The following is an 18,740-nucleotide window of genomic DNA, read 5'->3' on the forward strand; positions in this document are numbered from 1 at the left end:
TATCCAATCAACTGCTATATATATATATATATATTTTTTTTTTTTTTTTTTTTTTGACCAACTTATGGTTGCACTGTATTTTGTTTTAATATAAGAACTCATTATCAGGGTGCCTGGGTGGCTCAGTCGGTTCAGCGTCCAACTCTTGATTTTGGCTTGGGTCATGACATGATCTCACGGTTGGTGAGTTTGAGCCCTGCATTGGGCTCTGTGCTGACAGCGTGGAGCCTGCTTAGGATTTGCTCTCTCTGCCCCTCCCCTGCTTGTGCTCTAAATCTCTCTATCTCTCAAAATAAATGAATAAACATTAAAACAACAACAACAACAACAAAAACAAGCTTCATTATCTAAGGTTAATCAGTTCCAGGAAAAAAAAAAAAAAGTCACTCCAAGTAAATCCCTTTAAAGCAAAGACCAAAATTTTGTTTGAAGAAAGGACAAAATAAGGTTTGGGAGATTAACGTTAAAAGTAAAAAAATAAATAAATAAAACTTGTCAAGGTTCTTTGTCAAATTTTCTTTATCAGTGTTTAGTTATTTATTTATTTTTTAAGTAGGCTCCAAGCCCATCATGGAGCTCAATGCGGGGCTTGAACTTGTGATCCTGAGACCAAGCCATGAGCTAAGATCAAGAGGCAGATGCTTAATGGACCCAGCCACCCAAGCGCCCCAGGGGCTAATTGTCTTCACATTGACATGTTTTGTGTGACTTTGTGCTGGATTCCAGCCACTGCAATTCACTATCTTCCATTGCTTTCCAGGAAACCCTGCATCTTTCTTTGGCATTTCAGTTGTTATTATTAAAAATATACATATCAGTTTACATTATGTTATGGGATATTTGAAATGTAGGACTGTGAAGGAGAAAATAGCTAACAAAATTTTGATGCAGGAAGACAAAGAACAGTTGGCATTAAATGGGACAAAATATTTGGCATCATATTATGAGCAGTTTTTTGGTTATGACAACTTTGCTTCCATACGCAGCCTCCCCGGGGCTCCGCCAATGAAGACTCTAGAAGAGCACCTGTGTGTATATTTCATCAATTCAATAGAATGAAAGAGCTTTTAAAAATTCTTTTGTTCCCTTTATTTTTAGTTTCGAAATTTGGGATATTTTCCTCTTTCTTACAAACCGTTTTCTGTGTTCCATAAAAATCAGTGATCTCAAATAGTTGCTAATTAAGTAGTTATTTAAATCTTGTTGAATATTTTTTCTTACAGTCCTTTTTATAATGCTATTTCAAGTTACACAAATGATAAGTTTTCAATATAAAAATTCAGAAATAAACTCTTAACAGTTGTTCCTAATTTTAATGTGTTAATTAATCATCAATATTCACCACCATTTCTTATAAATGCACATATTCTTTAATAACACTTAATTTAAAGCACCCTCACTTTTAGGAAGATACACACTAAGATGTTGTTTTATTAAAAAGATTTCCCAAACGTTTACTCATCATAAATTCTTTTTGATAAGACCAAATGATTGTTGCTTTCTTTGTAGAAGTCTCTTATCCATAAGACTTTCTAATTCTTGCCTACCTACGATTCACAAAAGGTCCCATACTTTGTTAGTCTGATACTTTATATATGTCAATTGCTTGGACACTTTTGGAGGCCTGAGAGGTAACAGCACACCATCTCTTTTTGTCAAAATCTTCTTAGTACATCTTGTCACTATCAACAAGTATTCTCTGCTTACGTATTTGCAAGAGTGAAGTAAAAATCTTGATGTACCTTCCCTGTTTTCATAACCTACTCTGACACAGATGAATTTGTTCTATATTTTATCCAGGGTCTTTCCTTAGTATAAGAGCATAATCGAGTGGTAACAAAGACTATTCTTTCTCCTTAGTATAAACCCATAATCAAGTGGTAACAAAGATTATTCTTTCATGGTGTGAAACACAGTAAAATTTCTCTGCTACTTACAATGTTTGTAAAAATCAGTAAGTTACTTGTTAGTCACCAATGGAACCTGCCATGTTTATAAAATACATTAACAGTTTCAATCCTTATTACCAAAGACTGACTAAAGCTAAAATAATTTTTATAAGCTTGATCTTCATTAATCTACTTAATATTATTTCCAAGTAAGTCTAACCTATCATATGCATATGTAAATATGGAGTATAAATGTTAATTCACCTCATTTTCTACAAAATTCCAATTTGATTATGTTCATCCTTTCAGCAGAAAAGAAACAACTGAAGTAATAGTCTTATTCATTAACTAGGATGAGAGCATGATTGATTGATTGCTTAATATTTAAACTATTCTTCCATGTGCATTGAATTAACTCCTCTGTTGATAGGGTAGCTGTCATGCATAATGCTTAGACGGCTTAAATAACGAATTATTTCATTAAAAGAACTGCAGTATCATCATTGTTATTTGTTATTCATACAAATTATGCTAATGATTACCATGTCATATTTTAAGAAGCTTAAATGAAGTCCCTTAAAATTAAGCAATAATTTTAGGACAATAAAGTAATACACTAGGACATTCCACTTGCAAAATAGGGGTTATGTGAGCTATGACTTTAGAAAATGGATTTCAATGGTCACTGAATATCTTATTTGTTTATGTATCCTGGAGATTATATAGATATAAGTATATAAATAAATAAAATATTTATATAATTAAATAAATTTACTTATGTATCCTGGATGTATTTATATTTATTCCATGCCATGTGTTTATGATGATTTATAAGTGATAAGTTTTGCATACACTTTTTCTTTCTTAATTCATAGGCTCAGATTTTACACACAACAGTTATTAAGCATTTCCTCTGATGTTAACTCAGCTGTATTAAGTGATGTTCAGACTTGGTATCAGACAAGCTGAAGCCAATTGAGAGCAGTAATTACATACTCCTCTCTTGTATTTATTGTGTCCTAAGATAAGTGAAGTGCCATATTCCTGAAATTTCAGATATTCAACAAAGTATTCTATTTGAAGTAGCAAAACACAGATATAGGCACTACCAGGAAAGGATAACTTGATAAAGGATACAAGGATAAAACTTATTTCAATTTTTATTGAGGGGATGCTATCTGCAAAACGTATTAGACACTGTGTGGTACACAGAGATGGATAAACCATTTTTCGCCTCTAGGTGTTTACAATTTTCAGATGGAGAACAATACAACAGTTTAACAGAAATGACAATACAAGACAATATAGGACACAGTGTAGGTCATAAAAATTATAAATAGTTATAATGGTCTAAAAAAAGAGAAATCACATCCAATTGCAAGCACTCAAAAGAGGATTTACATAGATGTGGGCTTTTTAAGTGGGTCTTAAAGGATATTAATGGATGACTTTATGGGATGTGAATATAAAGAACTGATATGATTTCAACAGGTAGAGATGAGGTGCTAAAGACCTTCTAATTAAGATGAAAATATTTAGGAAAACATAAGGCATGTTTAAGGAATGACAAATAGTTCAGAGTCAGAAATGCATGTAAGCACAATATGTATTATCCAATCACTGCCTTATTTCACCATTTGATTATTTATCACTATTACTTTAAAAGAAGCAAAATTGCATCTGAGAAGCAAAACCTGCTGAAGATGGGCCACATATATAATCCTTTCTCAATTCTATAACTACAGTCCTCCAGGGTTTGTGTGTGTGTGTGTGTGTGTGTGTGTGTGTGCATGTGTGTAAGGAAACACTTCCCTTATGTTGCCAACCCTAACTGCGAGATCCTCATCTCTGAGGTATATAAATATATACTCAGTATTCTGGTAAGGTTTTCATGCTCAATAGTAATGTGATACAGCTATTTGTCTACACTTCTCACAAATGCTCCAAAAAATAAACAATAAAATATATAAATGGAGGAGTAACAATTACTTGCCCATGACTGTTACCCTAGAACAACATGGGTTGGACTGCATGGGTCCACTTATATGCAGATTTTTTAATATATAAATATAGTATATGTATATACACATTATAGTGAATACTGTAAATGTATTTTCATTTCCTTAATGATTTTCTTAATACCTTCCCCCCCAGCTCTATTGTAAGAATACAGTATATTTTATATGATATACATATATATATATTGGGGCACCTGGATAGCTCAGTTGGTTGAGTGTCCAACTTCAGCTCAGATCATGATCTCATGGCTCATCAGTTTGAGCCCTGCCTCGGGCTCTGTGCTGACAGCTTGGAGCTTGGATCCTGCTTTGGGTTCTGTGTCTCCTTCTCTCTCTCACTCTCTCTCTGCCCTTCCCCACTTGTGCTGTCTCTCTCTTTAAAAAAATAAATAAACATTAAAATTTTTTTATATAAATACATATATACACATATATATGTACATGTATATATACGTATACTTCCATATGTAAAATATGTGTTTATGTTTTCAGTAAGGCTTCCAGTCAACAGTAGGCTTTTAGTAGTCAGGTTTGGGGGGAGTCAAAAGTTATATATTTTTTTACCACCATGTGGGGAGTAGACACCAATAACCCCCTTGTCATTCAAGTGTCAACTGTACTTTCTAGAAACTTCCATGAGTGCCTACTGGATACAGTGAATGAGGGGAACGGTCCTTGCCACTCTATCACCCTGCTTGAGAGAGAAACTTGGCTGATAATTAAGGGAAGATACTTAGAACCCTACTATTATTCCTAGTCCTGATAAAGTAATGGCAGTGTTAAATGCAGAGTTATTCAGACATCATTAAGGTGTTCAAATTCTGAGGCTCTGCTATTTCTGCAGGTTCCAAAAATTTGGTCACATCAAAGAGGTTTTAAGTGGCCCCTGTACTTGCCTTTTGCATGCAGTCATATCCAGGAAGGACAATGGCAAAGCATGGTGAGCGAAGGGAGAAAGCTTTGTCTGCTCTTACTTACTAACCATTTCATTTGTCCACTACTCAATTACTGAAGACCACTGAATTTTCAAAGTGGTCTTACTTTCAGCGATTTACTCTGAAAGATCTGAGAGAAATATGTTTGAATCAAAATTAAATGTTACTCGAATATGAATATAATCCCTTGCTATGCTAACGTTTATATACATGGAGGAAGAGATCCACTGAAGAATTTATACTCACTTGTAAAATGAATAAACACAATTCAGCAATAACAAAGAGGAAAAAAAATCATTCTGTTTTCAAATCCTGGTTTTGCTACTTACTAATTACTAACCAGAAATTTACAATTTTGTACCAGTTATTTGATTTTAGCTAATCTGTGAATTTGCTATCAACTGTGTGAGATTTGGTTTCCTGCCTTATAAACTGGATAACAAAAATTGCTATTTACATATTTTTAATATCCACATTTTACAGATGAGGATTCAAGCCACGGAGAGATTAAGTAACTTCTCCAAGATCACATAGCTAACAAGTGGGTAGAACCAGGGTTTGACCCAGGTAGTATTCCCCCGGAGTCCATGTTCCTATCTCTATGCCAAGATAAATCAGCAAAGGAAACTGTGAAGCAGCATTGTCACCGCAGACTGTAAGTTGGAATGTTGAAAATTTCTAACTCACTTTCGTAGCCTAAAATTTACATCATCAAACTGTTAATAGAACGATAGCATGAGTTAGTCTGTTATTACTATAGTAAGGTTATGGAAGTGATTTTGAAGAAGAGATTAACATATTTAGCATAATTCTGTATCACTAAACTACACAATAGAAACTATCAAATCATACAACTGAGGGATCATGACGTGAAGAGGTTGAAGATGTTTTCTCCTTATTCCTCAATGACAACCTCCTTAGATCGGAAGGAACTAGAAAAAGTCATGTTTCTATGTATATCATGTACCATGTTCCATGGGTCTACATACATGAGGTAACTATTCTGAGGCAATCATTTGAGTAGTGGTTCTTTCTATTAGATGAGTCAACATCTTCTAAGCAACATGTTTCAGCATCTGTCATTGTAAAGAGAGTCAAGGTGTTGTTCTTAAATTATAGCTTATTGTGCACATTTTCAGATAATTAACATTCAGAACATTGTGATTTAACTAATTATTTCTGAAAATAGCACATTTTGATGTATACCATAATCCTGCACTTACTTGAAGTCACAGAACACAGAAAAATCATATTTCTGACTTTTTTGAGTAGTTTTGAGAACAGTTAGTTTGAAAAGAAAAAAAAAGCCTCAGAGTAAAAGAATATTTTATACAGAACATTTTTGATCCATTAGTATTCTAGCTTTTTTTCCTACTATTCTTAGATGTCATGACCTTTTTATTTCCTATTCACCACATGCATTGTATTTAATATAATATATTATGACTTAATTTGAATTCATTAAACTATACAATTAGCTGCATACATTAATATTTTTTTGCCTGCCTGTTTTCCCAAAATGATTCTCAGAAATTTACACATTAAAAGCAAATGAAATGTCCTTGACGAAGGTTCAATAACTGGGCCTTAGTAAATATTATAAAAACAATAACTTCTTCATCAGTATGGGGAACCAGTTTCAAAAGCCTGAAGAATATGAATTAAATGTTCTCTGGGAGAAATGGAAAAGGTTAAAATTCATCATTTTAACTGATAGGCTTTCTATGGGAAAATAAGCAACGCAAAGAATACCAAATATAGTTTTAATTTTACAGTCTTCCCAAAAACATTCTCTAGGGGAAAAATAATTTTATTATTTCAATTGTAAATAAGCTTCTTATGATAATTATTGATTCTATATTTAGTTCTAATTAGATATATTTTTGAGTTTAAAAAACATTGAATGAAAAAAATAGCACCTTTCTTCTTCTAAATTCAGTGCAACCATGAATGGTAATTTTAACTCCTTCATGTTTGATGTGCTAAGTCTCATTGTTTAAGTTTGAGCCTGTCTTTCATGAGTACAAGGAAAAGAATTAACTTCAGCTATAAATTTATAACATCAATATCTTCTTAGGAATATGAATCAGATTCTTTAAAAACTTCCATAATTCTTACATAATTTTTAGCTTTAGTAAATTTGTTGGGGAGTAAAGTAAGAAAAAGTTTAAGATCATTAACATTCTCCTGATTTCATCAGAATAAAAGGCAATTAGTAGTGTAAACTCTGGAGACCAAGATAAGGAATTTTTCTTAAGTTCCAACCTTGGTCTGATTCATGCTAGGTCAAAGATTGTTCCTGTCATAGAGAGGTTCTGGTATCATTCATTCCCTTTACTTAGAACAGAAATGAGAAAGGTCCTCAACCCCAAGAGTAAATATCAAATTATAGATTAGCTATAGACAACAGGAGTTAGAGAACTGGCATATTGCATAGGAATTTTTGTTGAGATCACTCCTCTTGTCTCCTAGTTTCTCTTTCTTTCTTTCTTTCTTTCTTTCTTTCTTTCTTTTCTTTCTTTTTTTGTTTATTTATTTTTGAGAGAAAGAGAGCATAAGTGGGGAAGAGGCAGAGAGGATCTGAAGTGGGCTCTATGCTGACAGCAGGGCTCAAACTCAAGACCCCTGAGATCATGACCTGAGCTGAGGTCTGAAATCCAAGGCTCAACAGACTGAGTCATACAGGTGCCCCATTGTCTCTTACTTTCTTCATCTAGGGCCAAAGAGGCTGTGGGGAGGCCCACAAACTGTGTTTCTTGCACAAAAAAAAAAACACAAATTTCCTGAAAATAGTTATTGAAAGGCATGTGACCTTAAGTGTTATTAATACAACAGCTTTGGTTTTGTTTAAGGAAAGAGGAACTTGTGCAAATAATTGCAAAGGGAGCTTGTGAGACCTGGAAGAGTCTAGGAACAGGATAGAAATGAATCCCCAAGGACACAGAATTCCTTTCATATCAGGGTCTATATTGAACTAAATTAAGTTGTGGGGTTCTTTTGTTAAGTGTTAAAAAGAATTGGCAGAGTGATTTTTCCAGAAGCATTTTTGTTTCTGTGAAAGAGAGAGAGAAAGAAAGATTTGAAAGAGTATATCCTTGATTCTATTACCAGACCAAAAACTAAAATGGAGTCCAAGGGCTAAGGTTGGCCAGGAAGTACTGAGGCACAGGTTAGAATGGACCGACTGTGATTAAATACAGAGAAAAATACTGAGGAGAGGTATTCTTGGTCAGTATTTGTGGAACTTCAATGTAAAAACACATTCCCAATGTCCATTTTCACTCATGATTTTTCTTATTGCCCAACATCTAGTTTTCCATAGTTTCTGTGATACCTCAGCTTTTAAGAGAAATGGAATTTGCCTATTAAAATGGCAAATGGAGCATTTAAGGTTAATCTTTTTGTAATCTTACTTTTTAACCTTAGATTTGTTTTCCAAATATGACCATGATTTAAATGTTATTAACCAGGTCATTACCAGCTCTGTCATCTTGAAAAGTTTTCTAACCTCTCTGAATCTCTCAATTGTAAAATGAAGATAATTATGCAACAACATGTTTTGGGAGGATTAAATAGCATGAGACATGTGATTTTCTGGTAGTCAGCAATAATACATATTTATTACCATTAAATGTACAGTTCTGTCTAGTTTCTTAATATTATACTTCTTTAATTCTTCAACTTGCTAGGAAAACCCAAAGTGTAAGATTGGTTTTAGTGATATTTTGGGCATTTCATAATGACACAGCCCATTTTCCTAGTTGTCTTGGCAAATTTGGCATTGTAGCTATCCTGTACTGTGGGCCCAGTTTGCTTTATCCCAGTGCTAGAGAAGAGAAGGGTGAGGTCAATAAAGTCTCCTTAGCACCCTGAAGCAATTCACCATAATGAGCAATTAATTTTCACTCTTGATGTTTTCATAATAAGTCTCCACTGGACATAAAAAGAGCATAAACTATAAATTTGAAATGTTAGCTAATAAAAAGTCTAAATAAATATACATCTACAGACAAAATAGATTATCTTCTCTTATAAATCTGTATTTATAATTTTTATTTTAATAGAGATTGAAGTAGCCTCAATTATTGATATTTTTAAGTAGTTTTTACTGTTGTGAGAGATTATTATCTTTAAGATTCTTAAGTACAATTATTTCAACCACAATTTAGCTGACTAGATTTTACACATGGTCTAATAAAGGCAAAATTAATCATAACATGTTCCCTTCTCAGTTCTGTATCTCCTTTGTTCATACAACCATGTATTTTTAAAGTTCTGTCTTATTACTACCATGTCTATTTAACTCCGTTGGTTAGCTCATGCTGCTAATGAAGCCAAGGGCCTGGGTGATATCCGTTTTCAGGCCAATTAGTTTTACTCTGTCCACAGACTGTAACCCTAACCTAAGGCAAATTGTACAAAAATTGAACGCCCTCTATTATAAAGCAGCCAGCACAGGGAAATGTGTGATTCCTTTGTTCCATCTGGAAAAACAATTTAGCATCTATGTCTGTGCAAGTCAAATCACTGTAGTCTTACATAAACACAACGCATTATTATTTTTTTTAAATTACCTTTTCATGCACAAGTTTTTACTTTTTTTTTCTCAGGTTCTTTTGAAACAAATTCATTGATTTTCAAAACATTTTATTTTGATTAACCTTTGCACATAAACTCTAAATCACAAACAAGTAAATGGCAATTCTTACTATGGGTATTCTATCTGGATTTAGAGTCATCATCTTACAAAAATAGTTTAACTTTCATTTCTTTCTTCATGAGTCCACAAATAAAAATGTTATTTTAAATGTTAGGCCAGTTTCTGTTTTAGCGTTAAGTCGGAATGATGACTCCTCTTTGTAGTAGTGGTGCGAGTTAGGCTTATGATTCCTATGGAGGTGTTGGCTTTTAGAACTACACATACACTTCTTACCATTAGTAAGTCCTAAAAGTGTGGCTGAACATTTCAAAACACTTTATAAATCATTACAATTAACAACTTTTAAACTGCCCATCCAAAGCAACTGGCTTGACGTGCCATCTGTTATTTTTCCTTTAAAACCCTCTAGTCTGTTTATCTAAGGCAGCCATTTAACATTTAAAATGATGTTTCTTTTTAAGGTATGTGATGGGCTGATGAAGACAAGCTTTTGTTTTAATTATCAACAATTTCTGTGATGCGATATAATTTTTGCAGTGCTCAGGGCCCTTTACAAATCAAAAGGAATCCAACTAAAACAGTAATTAATGTCAAATGACTAGTCACAAAAGGCCCTATTTAATTAAAAAGTTCTAATCTTTGATTAAACCTCATCACACATTCTCCTGATTGCAAACTGTTGTCTCAAAAAGGGATGTAATTGGGTACATAGTATATTGTCTATCTAAAATGACACCTGCAAATTATATCAAATCACTATGGTTTGCTTAAAAGTTGAAAATCACTTGTAAGTTATATTTTTATATTGTTTTTCTCTTTCTGCTAATAAGGATATTTTGGACGAACTGTATATTCTGAAGTTGAAATAAAAGAGAGTAGGCTCATTTTTATAAAATCAAGCTCTGAGAAAAAATGCCAATTTGGGTCAAATCATTATGACATATCATGTGCTTATATTCAGAAATATTTCAAAATATAATATTTTTTTAAAATTCCCACATTATTTCTTATACTTCTTAGGCTTGAAGGCATATTGTCTTTTATTGTACATTGAAATCACTGATTATAAATTCAGTTTTCTTTTACATATTGCTTTCCATTGCACTTATCTTATTTTGTGATCATAGTGTTATACTTAGTTATAGTTCTCCTAAATTTGGATACAGATAATGGTTATTCTAACTGGGTCATTAAAAAATAGGTATAATCCTAACTGGACACAAAGACAAAGACTTGTTGGCTTATTCGGGAAGTTTTTATTGCCATGTTTTTCCTCCATTGTAATCATTAGTATCTAAACCATATGCAATCCAATAACACAATGCTCATTCAAGATTTGATATCACTGATTGACAAACTAATCTTCAATACAGTGTTTTATTATTATAGTTCAACCCATATTGTCATTGTTTTTATCCATATCCAACCAACTTTATGCTAATTTAATGTACCACTCCAACCTAACCTGTGTCATTCCAATCATTTCTATTCTTCTCAATGCTTGAATAAGGGAAAGATTTAAGAAAAGCTGAGATCAGTCATTCCCTCTGTGTCTACTGTTTAGTAGACAGTATTACTGTGTCTACTAAATGCCTTATGTGTGGCATTTAATGTATATCATTTCATTTAACCTACCTATCAAATCATTCACCATACTGTAAATGAAAAAACTCATTTTATATATTTATCACATGGAATATATATAAAAGTAGAATATGTGCATATTTTTTCATTATATAAATTAAAACCATAGAAATGTAACAAACTTTAACAGCAAGCTGTTGTGTTTATGACAATTCGTGTCTCATAATTTTTTTTTTTTTGGCTCTAAGATCAAGCTAATAACTAAAGAAATAGAAATGCTTTCTTGAGTCTTTAGCTTAAGGTAGAATTAAGTCCTTGATTAATTATCATAACACATCTTATACTATAACATCAAATCATTTATATGTATGACTTATATGAGTAAAGTAGTTTGCTAAAATTTGTGGATCTGACACTTCAGTAAAGAATGAAATTAATTTCATAAAGATAATTGAAACAATAAAGCAAGTTAAAAGACATTGTAAAATGATTCCAAAATTAATCCTGTCATGTACTTAACATATGATGTCAAAATTGATAACTATCTACCTAAAATGAAAATATAAATAAAAATTCTTACTGAATTTTGATGAGTCTCTTCTTTGAAAATTTAACAGACCGCTATAATTTTTTTTGCATACAAAATGGTAATAAATTCTCTAATTCTGGAGACAATTTCTGTGATCAGATGTATAAAAGAAAAATTCTACTACACTAGTTGAATAGGAAATGAAAACTTCATAAATATTATTACAATAGGGGAGAAACATTGAACTCAACCTCACTGAAACAAAAGACAGGAGAGTTTGTAAATGCCAATGTGATTTAGTGCAAAATTACTAGAGGACATTCATGGGGTAGTTTGGTCAATGTGATTTATCTGTATTTGTTAATTGTCACTTATGGAAGTTAGGCTCTACACTAGCACAGAAATTGGGAGATGGGGGTCCTTATCCTTCTAGACGGTTTCATTTCAAAGAGATGACTCAAAATTTTGAGAAAGATATTCTTGGGTCGTAGAAAATAAATATCTCATAGGAGCAGATAAAGAAATTACAACTTCAAGTTTTCTAAAGTTTTAAAAAGTTCTAAGAAAAAAGAGGTCAGGGGCCTGGAGTCAGTAAGAAGCCTGTTGAAGTCTAGTCAAGCTGAGGGGAATGTAAGGCCATCTTGGTCAGATGATCTGTTTCATCTTTACTTAAAATGAACTTTCTGTGAAGAGGCGGGGAATGACACTAATAATAGTTTGTCATTTTTTTTTACTGTTCACTTCAAATTCCAATGAGTCTGGGGGCGCCTGGGTGGCGCAGTCGGTTAGGCGTCCGACTTCGGCCAGGTCACGATCTCGCGGTCCGTGAGTTCGAGCCCCGCATCAGGCTCTGGGCTGATGGCTCGGAGCCTGGAACCTGTTTCCGATTCTGTGTCTCCCTCTCTCTCTGCCCCTCCCCTGTTCATGCTCTGTCTCTCTCTGTCCCAAAAATAAATAAACGTTGAAAAAAAAATTAAAAAAAAATAATAAAAAAAAAATTCCAATGAGTCTGTCTCAATTATTAAGCCATCTTGAATACCAGAATTTTAAAAAATATTAGGCTTCTTCCAGTTGTGATTCTTAGGACACCAGAACTGAACTAGACCATGTGTTATAATCACTTGACACAAACTCACTGAATCTTTATAACACCACCTTGAAGTAGATATTTCTGTTGTCTGCAATTAACAGTTGAGGAAATAGGAGTATAGAAACGTTTAAGTAACTTGCCCAAAGACACACATCTAGCATTTGCCTGAGCCTATGTACAAACCAGGGTAGTGCACAAAAAACAAACACATTTCTTGGCTTAATAGTAAAAGCATCATTCCGATGACAAAATTAACATCAACTATGAAAGGAATTGGGGTTTTGTTTTTGTTTTTGTCTTGGAAAACAGAAAGCAGAAAAAAGATCTAAATAGCACTCTGTATGTATACAATTTTCCTTTGTATTGATTGGGCATATCATATAACTTTTCCTTAAAAGATTATAACAGATCATGATAAAGATGATGATGATGATGATGACAAAAACTGAACTTATTATGGGTTCTGAGCTAGGAGATTTACATTCAATAGCTGATGTAACATCGAAATATCATGAGCTACTTTTTCTTCCCAATGGTGTTGATTTGATTGATTTCATTAGATCAATGCCATTTATTCTAAATCATAGCAATAGTAATAATAAAAAACATTTATTTGGTACTTATTACTTCTCAAGACTTGGATCAAGGCTTTTACATCTATTAGCTCATTAACTGCATAAGTAACACACAGGCACAGAAAGAATTTTTTAACTGGTATAGAGTAACACAGCAAGTCGATGCTGGAACCAGGATTTGAACTGAGGAAATCTGACTTTGTAACCTTCACTCTGAAATGCAAAGCTCAGCTGTCTTGTCAGATAGTCCTGGTTTTACATTATTAATGCAGAGTAAGATAAAATAGATTCAAAAGACCATGGATCCTTTGGTGATATGAACTTAGTCGTACTTACTGAATAGGGTTTTAACTCTGCATTTAATAGCCCTGTAACCCTGAGAAAGTCATTTGATCTCTCTGATCCTCAGGTTCCTCTTTAAGAAATGAGAAAGATGACTTCTGGCATATCTATTTCAGAAGGGTATTGCATAATTAGAATAAAAGAACTATAAAAGTGTTTTATAAACTGCCAGGTAGAATAGAAGTTCTAGTTAGCATTGCTTTTGTCATTTTCTTGGCCTCTAAATATAAATATAAATAAAAATAAAAACTAGGCCACTAGACCCAGACAATTGCAACTTAACCCCAATTTCTTTCTTTTTTAAAAAGTTTATTTTTTAGTAATCTCTACACTCGACCTGGGGCTCGAACTCACCACCCCAAGATCAAGAGTTGCATACTCTTCCTACTGAGCCAGCCAGGTGCCCCAACCCCAAATTTCTATTGGGGAAAAATAGTTCATTTTGGCTTTAAGAAGTAAGTAATTGTATTTAAACATATATTTAGGTCAAATTTAACAAACTATTTTTGAATGCTTTTAAAGTTTTCCTATTTCATGTCTTTAAACTCAATACATATATGTATTTAGTTCAATAAATATATTGGTGTATAAGCAAAGCACTTGATTTAGGCTATGTTTTTCTGCTTTATCAAGGTATTGTGTCTTTTTTTTATTTAAAAAAATTTTTTTTCAACGTTTATTTATTTTTTGGGACAGAGAGAGAGAGAGCATGAACGGGGGAGGGGCAGAGAGAGAGGGAGACACAGAATCGGAAACTGGCTCCAGGCTCTGAGCCATCAGTCCAGAGCCTGACGCGGGGCTCGAACTCACGGACCGCGAGATCGTGACCTGGCTGAAGTCGGACGCTTAACCGACTGCGCCACCCAGGCGCCCCTCAAGGTATTGTGTCTTACATAGACAAACATTTGACTAAACAAAAACAAGATTCCTAAAAATGAAGTGTATGCTTGATTTTTAGAAATGCATGCCATTTATATGTAAAAATATAATTTGCTAATAATCAAATTATAATTTTTCACTTGTTGGTTTGGCAGCGAATAAAAATATTTTGTAATATCTACCAATGGGAAAATATGCAGAAATAGACAGTCAATACCCAGTGAGGTTATAATTTGGCCCTGCTTTATTTCTCTTAATTTTTATTTTGACAGTCAAAGGTAAAGAGTCATTGCAAGAATAGCACAAAGAACCACCACGTACTTTTACCCAGTAAACCCAGGTTTCTTGGTAAAGTTCTCTGTAGTCAAAATCCAATCCAGAATTACCAATGCACCCCATGTGTTGCTGTCATTCAACTGGGAACAGTCTGTCAGTTTCTTTGATTTTTCCTAATTCAGCATGTTTGTGTATTATATGTCAGTCATTTTTTAGAATGCCCTTATGTAAGTTTCTTGCTGCTGTTGCAAATTACCACAGGCTTAGTGGCTTAAAGCAATATAAATTTTACAGTTCTGGAGGTCAGAACAAATGAGTCTCATTAGGTAAAACCAAAGTGCCAACCTGACTGTGGCTTCCTAGAGTTCCGAGGAAAGAGTCTGTTTCCTTTCTTTTTTGAGCTAGAAGCCACTCTCATTCTTTGGCTTGTGTTCCATACCTCCATCTTTGAAATCAGCAACCTTGCACTAAGCCTTCTCATACTGCCACCTTTCTGGTACTCTCTCTTCTGACTCCTTTCTTTCACTTGTAAAGGACACATGATTATATTGGTACCACTGAAATAATCCGGGGTCATCTCTCCATGTGAGTTGATTAACAGGCTTAATTCCATTTGTTAATTTAATTTTCCTTTGCCATGTAACCATGCCTATCAACAGATTCTGGGATTAGGATGTGGTCATCTTTGGGGAGGCCATTATTCTAATGACTACAGCCTCTCATTTGGGGTTTCCCTGATGTTTCTTTAATTATTTTCAACAGGAATACTCTGACACTGTTTCTTTTTATTGCATACCAATGAGTAGCACCCAATGTCTATTTGTCCCTTTATGGTGGCAATTTTAACATTTGATGATTATAAATCAGCCAGGTTTTTCCACTGTAGTGTAACTTCTTCCCATTTTGCATTTAATACTTATTTTTGTGGTGAGATTCTTGAAATTATGTAAATATTCCATCCTCTTCACTTTCATTCACTCCTTTTAGGATCCATTTCTGGGTCTTGAATGAATGATCATTCAGACAATTGCCAAATGATGATCTTCAACGCTATCACTTCCTCCACATTTATTATTTGGTTTTCTAAGTAGCACTTTTGCTCCTCCTTGTTTATATATTTGTATCAGTGAGCACTTGTAGTTCCCTATATCATCCGATTGGTTATAATCTACCAGTGTCGGGCGCCTGGGTGTCTCAGTCGGTTAAGCCTCCGACTTCGGCTCAGGTCACGATCTCGCGGTCCGCGAGTTCGAGCCCCGCGTCGGGCCCTGGGCTGATGGCTCAGAGCCTGGAGCTTGCTTCCGACTCTGTGTCTCCCTCTCTCTCTCTACCCCTCCCCCGTTCATGCTTTGTCTCTCTCTCTGTCTCAAAAATAAATAAACGTTAAAAAAAAATTAATCTACCAGTGTCATTTTGATACTGTAATGTGTCAATTTGGCCAGTGGAAACCCCCGTTCATGCTTTGTCTCTCTCTCTGTCTCAAAAATAAATAAACGTTAAAAAAAAATTAATCTACCAGTGTCATTTTGATACTGTAATGTGTCAATTTGGCCAGTGGAAACCTTTTTTAGGTTGTCTTTTTTTAATAATATCCCTATTATTTCTTGAACATCTTTTTAACTTTTTTACAAAACAAGATTTTTCAGGCTCATTTTATTCATTTCTCTACCTTAGCCCTAGACGCAATGATTTCTTCAAGGATACCTGCTTCCTTAATTGGAGAGTGATATATGAAAAGCAAGTGGGCACGAGATGAGCTCATTGCTACTGGTTTGTCACTTGTCCTGGGCTCTTTCAGTGGAAACAGCCAGAAAATACATGTATGTGCATGTATACACACACATTCCCATGTATTTCTTTATCTATGCATGTATGTTGATAGCCAAGTATATATACCAGTACTTCCAATTCCACTGCTAAACTACAGAGTTCACACTGCCTCTACCAACTTCCAAGTTTGGGCCTCCCTTGGTGGAGTGTGAAATACTGCTCTCATCACCTCCACCCTCTTGATTGTAGCCAATTTCCCATCGCTGCCAGGCTGTGGCACCCCCACACAGGGGCCCCCTACACTGACTTACACCTCCCCTACCCTGGGGGCTGCTTCTCTCATTTGAGTTTGCCAGATGGACTTTTGCCAGTAGAAGGAAGGAAAAAAAGGAGAGCAGAACATAGATGGAGAAAAGCTGTAAGCGCTGTTAAAAGGGAAGGGTACAAGAAAGAGGAACGAGAATAGTTAGGTCTGTTTTTGTGAGAGCAATTTGTGAATATCTATTGATTTTTGCAAGTTTTTACCTGGAAATAATTTCAGACTTGCCAAAAAGTTGCAACTATAACAGTAGTGCAAAGAACACCTATAAATCCTTTACTAGGCTTACCTTTTATAAACACTTTACCACTTTGCTTTCTCTTTCTCTCATCTTCTCTCTGTTCTCTCTATGGCATGTATCTGTATAAATATGCATCTATGTAAGCACATATGCATACAAATACAGATATGTGTATACACTCGCTTTTTTCCAGAATCATTTGAAAGTAAGTTTCTTATGCCATGGTCATTTACTACTAAATAGTGTTGTGTATATTTCCTTAAGATAAGAGTATTGTCTTGAATAACCCCAGTACAGTTACTGGCATTAAAAAGTAACATTGGTGGGCGCCTGAGTGGCTCAGTCGGTTGAGCGTCCGACTTCGGCTCAGGTCATGATCTCACAGTCTGTGAGTTCGAGCCCCGCATCGGGCTCTGTGCTGACCGCTCAGAGCCTGGAGCCTGCTTCGGATTCCGTGTCTCCCTCTCTCTCTGCCCCTTCCCCGCTCATGCTCTGTCTCTCTCTGTCTCAAAAATATATAAAAAACATTAAGAAAAAAAATTAAAAAAAAAAAGTAACATTGATACTTTTTTTGTCTAATCACCTATATGTATTTCAATTTAGTCATTTTATCCAATAATGTCCTTTATAGAATTTTAAAAATTAGGTACAGAATTCTGTCCAGGATCAGGTATTACAATAAATTGTCATGCCTCGTCAGTCTCCTTTAATCTGAAATGTTTTATTTCCAAAGCCTTCCTTTGTGACATTGACATTTATGAAGAATACAGTTCCTTTAACATTTTAGTAGAATACATCGATTTGTTATTAAAATATATATTTCTTTTGACATAGCTAATTACTTTCTCATAAGTTAATTTTATGTGAAAGAGGTTTCCACACATATATAAAAATATGCTAATAATTGTGTCAATTTCAGTATTTTGTAAAAACATCAGAAGTAATCTATATACCTATTGAGAGGAAATTAGTTACCTACATGATTATGTGTCTACACAATAAAATTCTACATATTTTTTCAAAAGTATAATGTTCTGGTGTAGGAAGATGTGCTTGATTTATCCTTACTGAGAAAAAAATAAATTATATAAAGGTGCGATTAGTACTTTTATCACATACATACTCTATTTAAGTGGCATGGAGTATATTGTTACTTTTATAAATACTACAACTGATCCACATTTGAAAACATTATATTAATATTACTTTGTACTAAATACTATTTCATATAAAACACAAATTTAGAATAATATCCAAATTATATTTCAATATGAATCTAAATAATTAAACCCTCTCCTATTCGAATATTTTAGTATTTTATAATATTTTATAAATGCTTTGTTGAATATCAGATTTCTGACGTTAGATATCTATTAGAATTTCAGTAACATCTAAAACTATTATTATAATTTCTAGTATTTTATTCAGGATAGGACTTCCAATAATAAATTCTCTTTATATGTTCAGAAAAACAATATCCAATAGTGTTTTGGAATATGTAAAAGTATTATTAATTAACTTAGCGGATAATATTTTATAATATACCTAGTATAAAGTCAAATTACACATTGAAGCTAAATGTATATGCATCAAATAATCTATCTAAACAAAGTGTATAAGTTATCTATTGAAT

The sequence above is a fragment of the Prionailurus bengalensis genome, chromosome A1 (assembly GCF_016509475.1).
Source record: "Prionailurus bengalensis isolate Pbe53 chromosome A1, Fcat_Pben_1.1_paternal_pri, whole genome shotgun sequence".
Classification (NCBI taxonomy): domain Eukaryota; kingdom Metazoa; phylum Chordata; class Mammalia; order Carnivora; family Felidae; genus Prionailurus; species Prionailurus bengalensis.